Source organism: Dermacentor silvarum, chromosome 9, assembly GCF_013339745.2.
Source record: "Dermacentor silvarum isolate Dsil-2018 chromosome 9, BIME_Dsil_1.4, whole genome shotgun sequence".
Lineage (NCBI taxonomy): Eukaryota > Metazoa > Arthropoda > Arachnida > Ixodida > Ixodidae > Dermacentor > Dermacentor silvarum.
In genome coordinates, this window is record NC_051162.1 from 127,179,519 (window position 1) to 127,193,609 (window position 14,091).

Here is a 14,091-nt window from a genome sequence, read left to right on the forward strand (position 1 = left end):
AGGCCATACTCTTGGTCGAATTGCGGCGTCCGACTGAACGGAACGCCGTTACTGATCCCGAAAGACCAGTAGACGACGTACTTGCAGAGGGCCAACGGCAAGTTCTGCGGTAGGAAATCAACGTTTGTGCCCCTGAAGAACTTGGTGTTGTTGTACAGGCAGAAGAAATCGTTAGGTTCCAAGTGTGCCAACGCAGGCGGGGTCTGCGGTGAGACAGATCGGACGTCGTCACGGATTTGCGGTCCCTGTCTACAACTAACCGGAACTACAGCCCAGGGGTCCGCCGTGGACAGGGGCAGCCGTGCCGGCAAGGTAATTGCGATGCCAGAGCCCGAGGTTGGAGCCGTTGGACGGTCGGGGCTGACGCTGTTTAAGTCCGACTCCGGCGTGGCCAGGTAGGAAAGGATGAGCATTACTAGGGGCATGATTAGCGTTGCCGCTGCCACAATGCAGAGCGCCCAGATCTGCACGAGAGTTACGCGTCCTATTAGGTTGTGTTCAGTTGTCCTCGACGGGCTTGGCTCTTCCAACACGGACAAGAGGGGTTCTTCGGTGACTTCGGGCAATGGCGTCGAAGGAGTTACCGAGTAGCGGGGCCCTTGCTTTCCTGTGGTTGGAAAGCGGTTCGCCTCGAATGGAATCAGTTCTGCTCGAGGGATTCCCGGGAATTCGTTCTCGACTGGTGGCCATGCCACTAAGGACGATGACTGATGCTCGGAGACCACGGCACCCCGCGTCCTTGGTGGACCCGAGGTCACGGGTCCCTGCCTGGCCTCCAACTGACTCCGATGCTTAGACTGTCGCGCATGCCAGCTGTACTTGCCAGTGGTGGCTGCGGTAAGGGTCGCGGCGGGGGACGTCGAGGACGCGTCGGGGATTGGGTAGCTCGGGTCCCTGGGTGTGATTTTGAGGCCGGACTTGCTGGCCAGACTTTGCCGGTGAATCCCTGCGGGCAGCCGGGACAACACCGGCGACGGCGGAGTGCCCGCTTCACTGTCGGGCTTCTCGGGGTTCCGGAAGAGTCTTGTAGAAGCGCCGCCTTGACGATTACCCTGCCCTGCGTGACTCATCGCTGTCAAGCTAGCTTTCTTCTTCTTTGCCTCACACTCTTGCACGTGACCTCGAGGAACCAGGGTCTTTAACTTCGTCCACTAAATGGCCAGCTTAGCGCCGTTGTTGTTTCGAATGACGTCCAGCGCACCCGGGTGAAGCAGCTGTTTCGGATATCTGTGATGGAGCACGCCGCACAGCGAACTAGATTGAGGGAGTGGCTGGCGCAATGTCTGTATAGTGCGGCTGGATATTTCTCGCGAACGGCAGCTTGCACACCATTCGTTTTACCAGCCATCGAGCTGGCACCACCATAACCTTGGCCACGAAGGTTATGCATGTTAATTCCAAAGTCTAGCAGAAATTTTATAATGGTGTCGGTGAGGGCCCTGGCACTTTGGTCCTGAATTGGCACAAAACCATCAAAATGTGCAGCATTAGGTATGCTTGCATAACATTGTTCAAGATTTTAGTTCAGAAGAAAATTTAGTGCAAGATGCCATTTCATAGAGAACACAAACAGTGCAGCAAATGAGTTGAAGCCAAGACCAGGTGTCTACCAACCGGGAAAACAGGGAATTCTCAGGGATTTTGAATATTCTTGAAATACTCAGGGAATTTGTGCCTCTATCAGGGAAAATTAGTAGGTATGGGCGAATATACGGTATTGTCGAATATACGATCGAATAATTCTATATTCGTTATTCGCTTTGATTCGAATTCAGGTATTCGATATTTTCGAATTATTCGATGCTCCCGAATAGGCAGCCAAAAGCCAGGGACGGACGGTACACATCTCGGAGGGCTGCCATACATTAACCGTAAATTTCGAAGGCTCTACGTTTTTGCATTAAACAGCCTCAAATGTGCGACGCAGAAGAGCAGAAACGGCGCTAGCGCACAACCGAAACGAAGCGGCGGAGTCCGCATCGCCATAGTCAGCAGCGGCAATCGTACGCGAATGACAGCAACGACGGAACACTTCGTGCCTATTTGTGCCTTTATTGCGTTTACCGCCGCGCATAACAACGCGTTGGCCGCGGCATTTCATAGTCGCCACCCATCATCGCGTCGATAGCTGCCGCGGTTTCTTTCGCAGCGGTTACGGCAAAAAGTAGTTTCGTTTTGACTCCGTCGGCCGCTATATTAACTCTATGGTCGGCCGCGTGCCTAAAAAAGTTGTCGCAGTTTCACCTGAAAGGCGAAGCATCAATTGCGATAGCAAACTTGTAGAGAGCTATAAGGACTAATGATATTGGCTTTATCAGCTGTATAAACTTGGACATGCAGCAGCATCGGCAACACGCAGAACTGTTGTCGACGCCATCGGCGTTTTGCCCGCGTTCGCTCAAAATGCATGCGGCGTTGGTGACTCTTGCCGGAGCCTCTGATATAAATAGGCACTGCGTGCCGCAGCTAAACGTCGCCTCCCTTCCCTCCCCCTCCCCCACGGCCTCTCGCTCGTCGGAAGAAGGCGCGTTTGCTCTACATACATGGTGATTGTGAAGGAGAACAGAGACGCCTACTTCTGCAGCCCTTAAGCGAGCACGGCGCAGAACGCGCGTTTGTTCTCCGCCGTGCGTTCACTCCCCGTGAAAGACGCGCCCCTCGCGCCCTTTCACTCGCACATACAGCGTTCGGCGCGCGGCGACGATTTCTTCTCCAAATGACGTCATACGGAACCTCACGGCGACGGCAGAAATCTGCTTTTGAGTGTCCATATAATTGCTATCGCAATAAAAGCTGCGTAGTGGTACAGTGCCTGTAGTAGTGGCCATCCGCGGTTTCGTGTGCAGTTGTTGCAGCGAACGGTAGTTTCGTTCTGACTCGGTGCGTGCGTCGACCGATGCGGGCACGCTAGCGGCAAAAACGCGCGCGTCATTCCGCGAGCGGCAAGTTGCCTCGAAGTCACGGTGTGAGATATATACTCTTTAGGTGAGGACACTCGCCAGACTCGATCGACCAGATAAAGTAGCAAAGGCGCGCGCCGATCTGCCCGGTGACGGCAGCGGATACCTATCGGCAGTACGACGCAACTTCAACACAGAAAGCTTTTTATTGGTTTAATCTCCCGTTGTTATAGCAACCGGCCGGCGGTTCGCGGGAAATCCGAAATGATTGTGTGACGCACGAAAGTAGGTCACCGGGGAGATGGCATGCGCGCGTTCCTTGTCGGCGCACGCTCTCGCCTGCGTTCTACCTGAAGTTGCGTCGTTCCGCCGATAGGTATCCGCTGCCGTCACCGCCCCGATAGACGCGCGCCCTTGCTACTTTATCTGGTCGATCGCATATAGCAAGCAAGCCGAGAAGTGTCCCCACCTATAGAGTATATATCTTACACCGTGCTCGAGGTCCACCGTGGCAATCGCGTCTCGCCGCGCGGCAGCGCGATATGATCTCGCGCGCTCTCGGAACGCGGAATCATCGTGAGTGAAAAGGCTGCGATCGGACAGCGTCCAGAAATCCCTCCATAGATTGATCCCTCCAATCCCTCCATCGTCGATTGATAACCCGGCGCGGAGCGGCGGAGGTCCGGTTGCCATTGGCTCCGTGACGTCACCCTCGTCACCCTTGGCCAGCCGTAAAACCGCCGATTCCTGCCACTTTTGCCGCGCGCATCATGACGCGTTGCCGCTCGCGGCATGACGGCGCGCGCGGCAAAATCGGCAGGAATCTGGGATTTTGCGGCGTGCCACGCGAAATGGGTTCGAGATCCATTTCACGCGGCACACCGCAGCACCCTCGATTGCTGCCGATTTTGCCGCGCGCGGCATGACGCGTTGCCGCGTGTTTTTGACGCGCATTAAAAACGCGCGTTTTTGCCGCTAGCGCGCGCGGCCCCGCTAGCAGCCCCCCCATCACTTCCACCAGAGGAAGTGATGGGGGCCCCTTGCGGTGATAGGGGGGTCAAAGGTTTATTTTCTTGAAAAAAAAATGGCAACGAACCTCATTACCCCCTATGGGAGATTGGCCGAGGATCAGGTGTGCAAAAAACAAATTACCATATATTATAAGGGGGCTTATTTACAAAACAGCTAGGGCTACGCAACAGCCTTGGCTCAAGAGCGTCGGTCGCCGTCTCGCGCTCTCCGGGCTGCCGGACTTCGTCGTTCACTCTGGATGGTTCCGGACTCTCTTCCCCACTACAATATAGACAAAATTGATGCAAAATTTCGCTATGAGATAAATTATGTGTTACAGACACGACAAAAAAATGAATTAGGCAGTGTAAATTTGAAAATAGGAGAACAAAAATAAAACAATCAATCAAATCACTTGGAATCAACAAGAAAATCCTTCTCGGGAATTTTTAAACCCAAGCTGTTTTTTTACCTCTTCCCAAGGGTTTGCCATTCGTCGTTGTTTCCTCACCGGATGCATTTGTGGATATAAATAGAAAATTCAGGACACTGCGCATGGTACGTATTGCTGGTGTCTTTCCGAAGAGATAGCTTACACCGCTGGATATGTGCCCGAATAGACAACTTGTTGCTATCTTTCGTCTGGTCTAGTGAAGACTGGGATTGTGGCACTGGGTATGTTCACGAACAGACAACATCAGTACTGCATTTGTACGATTGGGCATGCACCCATTCTCGGTCCATTCATTACCCAGAATACATGTGCCAATGAGACACCAGGGGTAAGATATACCCTAAGTCTGTTTAGATACGTGCCGTACTTCTCTGTGCCGTACACTTCTCGCCAATATTCCTCCCTCGACAAGCATCATACATCGTCCTCGTGAGGCAGACAGCTAACAGCTACAGGCACCGAGGTTGTGCTTGTGACATCCGCTGCTGCTGCTACCTCGCTGCCCGAAACCAGCTTCGCTTCATCTACATTCAAAAAGTGCGCTAGATCTGAGTGCCTTTCTTAAAATTTTACTGTTTTGGAGCGCTAGGCGTCCGTTCCTGCGGCGGGCGTCGGCGTGAACGAGCGCAGCGAAGGATGAAAGAGCAAACGCGGAGCGCCGCGAGTGATGAAAGACGCGAGGAAAGCGGAGAGGAGGACACGGCGAAAGCGTGAGAAGAAAAGCGTAATGCGCCGACGATGGCTACGAGATGGCGCCAGAGTAGCGCGCGTCGTCTGGGAGGTTTGTTGCGGGCGGTTGCTGCTGTGAATCGCGCCCACGCGTCACCCACGCGGTGCCTCTCGCGATCTCCAGATTAGCGAGGCCGTCGCACCACACTTCGCTCCGTTTGCAACATGCCGCACGAGACATTGTCCGCGCCAGCCAATATATCGCGAAATGAAACACGTATAGAGCTACGCTCAAATTTCGCATTAGGGAGTATCGCAATCGTCGGTGAATTTCTTTCGTAGTTCGGACACACGTAATATAAAAGTTTCACTCATTGCAAAAAATTTAACAGAAAGAAGGTTAAATACAAAAACGACTACGCAATGAGAAGAAATGATATATCTTTACAGCTGATATACGACAATGCGGTCTAACCAAGCGGACTTCAGTTCTTCAAGTACGGCAGAAATGACTATGCAAAGTGCAGTGTCGTCGATAAAGCACACTTGTGCGCCCGAGTTCCATATCAGCTACCAGCAAGAAATGATATGCTCTGCCGCAGCGGGTGTCGCTACTCACGTGGTTTTCAGTTAACTTAAAGCTCAAGTGCAGAGCAATAAACAGTTCAGTATTCTTGTTGCTACTGTGTTGCGTCACTTAACAAAGGAATAGGTACGTGGTGTCGATACTGTGGCAAATTTCTCGATTTATCTGTCTATCCATGAAATGGCCAAGCGGCACGTAAAAAATTAAATATTTGCTGACTGTTCTAAGCTGCGCGTCAAGCTGAGACATAACTGAAAGAGCATGGAACGAATATGGACAAGCGAATCGCAATATTTTTGATAAGCTCTCGCTGAATTTAAGGCCGAGCTTCAACTGTGTACGAGACATACAACACTGTTGTGGAAGTTTTTCTAGTCGCGGTGCTTGACTCCTGTCAGTGTGAATGCTCCGCTGTGTTCATTTTTCTTTCGCGGGGTTGGAATATGAGGCTTTATTGAATCTAGAGGGCCCGGAGGATAAGGTATATAAATACGCTCAAGGAAAAGTACAGAAGAGCCCTATTCAACTGTTCCAGTTCCACTGCTCAAGGGAGTATTACGTAGAGCGCAAGTCCTCATTCATAAGGCGAGAGCTGCTGGAGCAGAAGACACTGCCCTCTTTCTCAGACAATTTTGTTATGATCAGTGGACTCCTAATCAGTACTGTTCTTTTCGCACGTGTAAAGCTTTAATGTTTTTTCTTGCTCCCCCTAATGACGCACATAAGAGCTAAGTTTCACTTACAAGGACTCGCTTCTACGCTGTTAAATGGAAATTAACTCGGTGTCATTCTTAATAACTCAAATTGTGCTGCTTAACCTCACAGAACTTGAATATTGCGCGTTTATCCAGATACAGCGATTTCGAAACCAAGTAGCCACAAGGTTTTATTTCGTTGGCAAAGTTTGTTATTTGACAATAAGATGTGCAGTTGACGTGCAAAAAGTCATCGACGTACTCGTGAAAATAGCACCGGTTCCATTAAGCGACGCGTACAAGTATCTAATAAGCCAATAGTTCGGGAAATACTGGGGACACTGTTGCGCATAATTATCAAGATCGAGGTCGTAGAGGAGGGCACAGCGCGCAGGAAGGTACGCGGGCAAGCCTCGATAAAAAATTTCCCGCAACGTCACCTCGGTGTGGAACATATGGACCAGGAAATAGTGATGGCTTGTCGAGCCGCCCACCGCAAGACAGTTGTTCATGTTATTTGGCGCTGGTTGACGCACTTCACACGGCACCGGTGGTCCGCACATCCTAAAAGCACTGCCTACTCCAGGATCACCTCCCAATTGTGACGTGGAGCTCAGTCTGGTTAGCGTGGGCATAGAGCCGCCATGTAATCCAGGGTGGGCCTCCACCAGCCATGGAGCCACGCTGAGCATCGGGCAGAACTTGGGCTCGTTTCCAAGGTAACCCGATGAGTCAACAATTTGCTGTACTATTTCTAAAGCTAGTGGCCTGCAGAATGCGTACGTTGGAAGTGATGGGGGTCTCAGCTGTCGCACGTCCAAAAACACGTAGTCGACAACGCCGACAACCTTACCGACGATGGCGTCCGTGCTGGACACCTGCGTCGGCACGATGACGGAGAGGAGTCCGGGAAAGCCGTTCAGCTGGAAGATTCGGCGGAGGGCCAAGAACACGGCGTTCAGTGCCGAAGAATCTTCATCTGCCTGGCTTTGGCACCCGGGTTCAGGTTCCCGCCAGTGGATGACTACTCCGTCGAGTATGTGGGACTTGACGAGCTCCATCGTGCCGCGGACGAAGCGAGATAGAGCGCCGTTATCTCGACCCATGAGCGAGAATTGAGGGTGGTCCGAGCTGTATCCGCCTACGGCCAGTACAATCTTGACAGCTGGGACGCCAGAGTTGTTCACAGTGTACCTAAGCTTGCTGAGGCCATACTCTTGGTCGAATTGCGGCGTCCGACTGAACGGAACGCCGTTGCTGATCCCGAAAGACCAGTAGACGACGTACTTGCAGAGGGCCAACGGCAAGTTCTGCGGTAGGAAATCAACGTTTGTGCCCCTGAAGAACTTGGTGTTGTTGTACAGGCAGAAGAAATCGTTAGGTTCTAAGTGTGCCAACGCAGGCGGGGTCTGCGGTGAGACAGATCGGACGTCGTCACGGATTTGCGGTCCCTGTCTACAACTGACCGGAACTACAGCCCAGGGGTCCGCAGTGGGCAGGGGCAGCCGTGCCGGCAAGGTAATTGCGATGCCAGAGCCCGAGGTTGGAGCCGTTGGAGGGTCGGGGCTGACGATGCTTAAGTCCGACTCCGGCGTGGCCAGGTAGGAAAGGATGAGCATTACTAGGGGCATGATTAGCGTTGCCGCTGCCACAATGCAGAGCGCCCAGATCTGCACGAGAGTTACGCGTCCTATTATGTTGTGCTCAGTCGTCCTCGACGGGCTTGGCTCTTCCAACACGGACAAGAGGGGTTCTTCGGTGACTTCGGGCAATGGCGTCGAAGGAGTTACCGAGTAGCGGGGCCCTTGCTTTCCTGTGGTTGGAAAGCGGTTCGCCTCGAAAGGAATCAGTTCCGCTCGAGGGATTCCCGGGAATTCGTTCTCGACTGGTGGCCATGCCACTAAGGACGATGACTGATGCTCGGAGACTACGGCACCCCGCGTCCTTGGTGGACCCGAGGTCACGGGTCCCTGCCTGGCCTCCAACTGACTCCGATGCTTCGACTGTCGCGCATGCCAGCTGTACTTGCCAGTGGTGGCTGCGGTAAGGGTCGCGGCGGGAGACGTCGAGGACGCGTCGGGGATTGGGTAGCTCGGGTCCCTGGGTGTGATTTTGAGGCCGGACTTGCTGGCCAGACTTTGCCGGTGAATCCCTGCGGGCAGCCGGGACAACACCGGCGACGGCGGAGTGCCCGCTTCACTGTCGGGCTTCTCGGGGTTCCGGAAGAGTCTTGTAGAAGCGCCGCCTTGACGATTACCCTGCCCTGCGTGACTCATCGCTGTCAAGCTAGCTTTCTTCTTCTTTGCCTCACACTCTTGCACGTGACCTCGAGGAACCAGGGTCTTTAACTTCGTCCACTAAGTGGCTAGCTTAGCGCCGTTGTTGTTTCGAATGACGTCCAGCGCACCCGGGTGAAGCAGCTGTTTTGATTAGACTGACAACTTTACTCTGTCGTTTGTCACTTGTGATCTGTTGGCATGCATAAAATTTCGCGAACCTATACACACTTCCAGGTCGACTTCGCTTTTGTTCAACCAAGGCCATAATGATCATCATCGTTCTGGTTTGCGCGTGTCGCCTCTGGTTGCTGCTTCTTTTGCTTCAATTTGCTAATTAAACAGCGGATGCAAAATGACAGTGAAATGGCTGCTGTCGCTTAGGGGACAGTATCAACTTATAACATTACTCTATTGTGCCCAATCAGTGGCGTAGCCAGAAATATTGTTCGGGCAGGGGGGGGGGGGGGACGGGGCCTCCTCATTGAATTTGTCGAGGGATGAAATACGTGAATAATAACTCCATTGCCATTGCCATTGTGTATTAGATGCTGCAAACGAGCTGCGCACTGTCAAGACAAGTAAAATATCTATTTTTTCATAAGAGAATCCATTAGAATGTCCCAAAAACGAATGTTCCAAATATTTTAATGAATCTTTGTCATTCACGAACCTTGCTTACATTTTTGTACATATGCAACGACCAGGGAACTTCTCAATGACGCTGTCCTTCGTTCCAAATTAGTAGCAGCTGGCAGTAGCAGCTGTCACCAGTCGTGTATTGTGAGTAATTGCACCGAAATTATAGTCGCAACAGAGAGCACATATAGAAAACAGGAGTTCTGCAAATTGTACATTACAAATGCGAAGATACAGTTTGATAAAGGGCAAAAAGTGCAAATAGTCGCAGTTCTCCCAAAGCAGCCCTCGCGTCCACGTCCTGCGCAAAAACAGCCAGGAGATTTTGTGCTCCTTTCTCACGATAATCTTGCATTTGTGGTATGGCGGATAGTACAATTACGGAAAAGTCCTTTAAGATTGCCCTGTGCTTTTCGAACCATTGGTGTAACTGTGCTAATACGTGGACCATGAATGTATTGAACACGGTTCTCCGGAAATATTCCTCAGCATTTTCTGCTGCAACGCTCTTGCTGTCGGACACCGGCTCGCCGGCTGGTGATTTCCACATCCAGATTTTTGCCAGTTCCTGTACTTGTGCAAAGATTTTTGAGAATGAAGCAGTCGAATTCTTGCGGTCATTTTCAATCGCCTGCTGTACCACATCTACGTCATCAATGGCGCGGCGCTCATGTCGGCGTTCCTGGTCTGCAGCTTCTTTGACAGAGGCAGAGTCACCACTAACACATGCTCCGACACATGCAGGCTCACAAGTAATGCCGGTGACACAGTGCCAACGCTAGACTATTTGCCTGAACTGGACTTTTGCCAATGCCGTTTAATTTTATCTCCTCTGGTGCCGCGATCACCGGTTCAAACAGATTCACCAATGAAAGAACTGCATCATGCTTTTCCGCCCAGCGCGTTTCACATAATCCCAAAAGTCGCTGCCTTGTGGACTCGGGAAAACTTCAAACTTATCATTTCTAGTAAAACGTGTGAGCGGTCAGGAGACTTGCGGAAAAAGTTCGACGTTGCCTTTAGCGCTCCCAAACAGTTTCGGATATCTGTGATGGAGCACGCCGCACAGCGAACTAGATTGAGTAAGTGGCTGGCGCAATGTGTGTATAGTGCGGCTGGATATTTCTCGCGAACGGCAGCTTGCACACCATTCGTTTTACCAGCCATCGAGCTGGCACCACCATAACCTTGGCCACGAAGGTTATGCATGTTAATTCCAAAGTCTAGCAGAAATTTTATAATGGTGTCGGTGAGGCAGTAGCGCACCCAGGATCTCTGCCAGGGGGGGGTTGACAGTTTGCCAATACCATCTAAACAGCACTAATTTCGATTTCTTCACGGCAAATTGTCAAAAAAATGCGCTTTTTGCGAGTGTGCAGACGATTGCGCGTCTTACATCTTAGTTGCAGTACTCAAATGCCTAAGGAAAGAAAAGGGGTTAAACAAAAGGGGGGGTTAAGTCGGCCTCAGGGGGGGGGGGGGGGTTACAACCCCCGAATCCCCCCCCGTCGGTGCGCCACTGCGGTGAGGGCCCTGGCACTTTGGTCCTGAATTGGCACAAAACCTTAAAAACACTTCTTCGATGCCGTTGGAAGGAAGAAAGAAAGGAAGGAAGGAGAAGGAAAGGCAGGGAGGTTAACCAGTTCAGCACAACCGGTTTGCTACCCTACACATGGGAGCGGGATGAGGGGTAATGAAAGATGGGGAGGAGAGAGAGAGAGAGAGAGCAGCTGTTCGACTCCAGCACTATATCCGTCGTTTCGTCAGCAAGTACGGAGAGAAGCTGCCTGCAGCGTTTACTTTTGCAACTAGGCTTTCTTTGATAATTTCACCACAAATGTCTATAATTTTGTTTGGTAAATCCGGGCTTCAATACGAGGTATCACTGAGGCAACCTTCCAAATGGTTCTTCGTCCGCAGAGAACCATACGCATACTGCTCGATATTCTACACCGGCGAGACAAAAGACTTTCCGGAGAGACTGCGATTACATTAAAGTGAAAGTGATGTCCTCATGCGAACGCGTTGCAGATCGTCGAGTTCCCACAGCGATGGCGGCGAGCGACCATTGTTTGCTTTTCTCGTCTGCTAGCCAGAAAGCGTACAAAACGCTGCCAGGCCAAAATCCACTCTACCAGAGAAGTGCGCCGCGCGGTGGTCGGGGCAACACGAGAAAAACGCATGCGCTCTGGCTGGCTCTGGCCACCCGCGGGTAGCGAGAACAAGAAAATTGAAGAGGCTCAATGTGTTCTCGCGAACAGAAGTCAAAGTATAAAAAATAAACAAGAACGTAACTTACCTTTTCTGGCTTTAAGGTCTTGACATGAACGCCTTGGCGCAGGTGTTAAAAAAAAACAAAAAACGCTGATATTCTTTTCTGTGATATGACGGCACAAATGAATCACCGCAACGCTTCATCTCATCGGACCTCGCTGCGTGCTTTGTGAACTTGTGTGATAGTGTGTTGATTTGGCTTGTATCGTTATATGGTCCGATGTACGACTTTGGAAAAGTCAACGCACCTTTGGCGCCATAAGTTTATTAGAACATTATAGCCATAAAGTTCCGGAACTGAAAATCCACAGCACGACTATGAAATTGTCAGTGCACCTTTCGCGTCAAAAGTTTGAGGACTTTATGTGACTTTATACCCATAAAGTTTGGAAGTGAAATCCATGCGCTCCGTAGATTCTCGCGGCCGCCGCGAGATGCCGCGAAGAGCCCGCTCGCCATCGAAACGTCATTGAAACTGTGCTCGGATTAGGGATGGTCGATTAATTCTTTTATTCCATTAACGATTAATCATTCACCATTTTAGCTTTTAATCGATTAATCGCTGTCGATGCAGGGTTGTTCATTGATTATTTGATTAATCGAAATTTTTGCCGGGCACTTTTAAAAAGGTTGAAACACAGTTATCTACTCTTGCAGGAACCTATTTTAATGCTTGAGAGGTGGAACCAAGTTTGAAACACAAGCGTATAAATGTTTCATAAAGGGTAATCTTTAGCATCTTAAAGACTCAATATAATTCGCACAAGTGGTTTTTGAAAATATCAACAATTTATGTTATAAAGTGGCACTTATTCGAGAATTAAATAAGATACACGGCTCTAGTGAATCCATGTACAGTACAGTTAAACAAGAAATAAGAAAATGGCAAAAGTGAAAGGTGAAGTCCAACTGAAATATGGAATAAATTAAAATATGCACAGAGGAAAAGAAAATTACTGGTTTAGGATTTCAAACCACATGCTCTTTTCTACAGAGCGAAGGAATGTCAATTGGCTGGGATGTTTAGGTGAAACAGACACCTTCTTTGAATGGCCACACAACCAGCATGCGAGAATAGATGCTCGGACGCTATAGATTTGCCGGAATCGACATGAACTCTATGGCTATGTCAAATACATGCTACAAACCGGCGCTCATGCTGTGCCACATCTTCAGCGGACTGGGAGTGGCAAATACCCAGCAGCTCATGAGCTGCTGGGCATTTGCCGGCGGGGCTGGCGCACGGTGCCTACCAACCTCCAAGTTGGTAGGCACCAGGCCAGACCAGACAGACTCAAAGTGTCTGAAGTTCGAAAACAATGCTTCACATTAAATGTATTCCATTACACTGAAAGGTGTTCATTCAACACCACTAACTTTTCATGGTCCAAGTATTGTCCCAAGTGACGATGGGACAATGCGTCAACCTGGTTTAGTTGGCACAGGGCGCTGAAGAGGGTTAACGTGATGGCCCGGGAGCAGGCTCCGCCGTTGAAGAACTCGCACAACGCAGCGAGAACTTTCCACAGGCCCTCGGACGCTCCCAGATAGCCTACCCGGGAGAACAGGCAGGCGAAGGCCTACACAGAAGAATGAAAATGCTCAACCAGGATAAATACCGTATAGACTCGTGTAAGGGCCGCACCCGTGTAAGGGCCGCACCCCCAACTTGGCAGCCCAACATTTCCAAAGGAGAAGCCATCGCGTTCGGTGGCCTATTGCCGCGCGCGAGAATCAGCGAATTTTCGCGCACTGCGTACTTCCCCATACCGCTACTAGATGACGAGTGCCGAGGTGTGCACAAGATCCGGGGCGTGCAGAAGTCACCGGCTGCGCCTGCACCATTTTTAACAAAGGGTTCGCTCCCGTGTAAAGGCCACACCTCGTCAAAATTGCGAAAGAAAGTGCGGCCCTTACACGAGCCTATACGGTAATGATTATTTACTAATTTGAATTGCGCGAAAGAACTTACAGGACTAAAATCTATATGTCGCCATTATAACTGGGCTAAGCGACATTTACATTTCTACCGTTCCTGGAAGGATCACGAACATGCTATTTCCAACTCTTCATTTTTTTGTGTGTGTGTTAAATGAAAGGCCGTGGACCTCAAAACCCTAGAAAAAATGTAAGCAAGTGTTACACGTTTGTAAAACGCGAAGGCGAAATCCTGCCAGCTGTGGAAAAAGACAACGACGAACGTGCGAGCAGTGGCACAAGCGCGTCTCTGCTTCTGCACAGCACAAACCTTCAAGACCAAATCCTGGCCGTCCAGCGCGCCCGCGACAGGGCCGGTAGGCTAGAGCTGCCGGTCCCCACGTGGGAGTAGCCGGGTGGCGCGGGGCAACCTCCGCGTCTGCACTGGACCCTAATAAAGTTGTACTCACTCACTCACCACGTGACCTGCGCAATCAGGCACGCACTAGGCCCACCTTTAGTAAGCCACAACCGTGGAGCAGCGGTGGCTTCAGATAAGCGTGCTCGACTCGCACCGCGGAGGCCGGGTTTGATTCCTACCCAGTCTGACATTTACCAAGTTTTCTTTTCAAAGCCACTAATTTACTTTGTTTACAGGAACCTCCCTGAG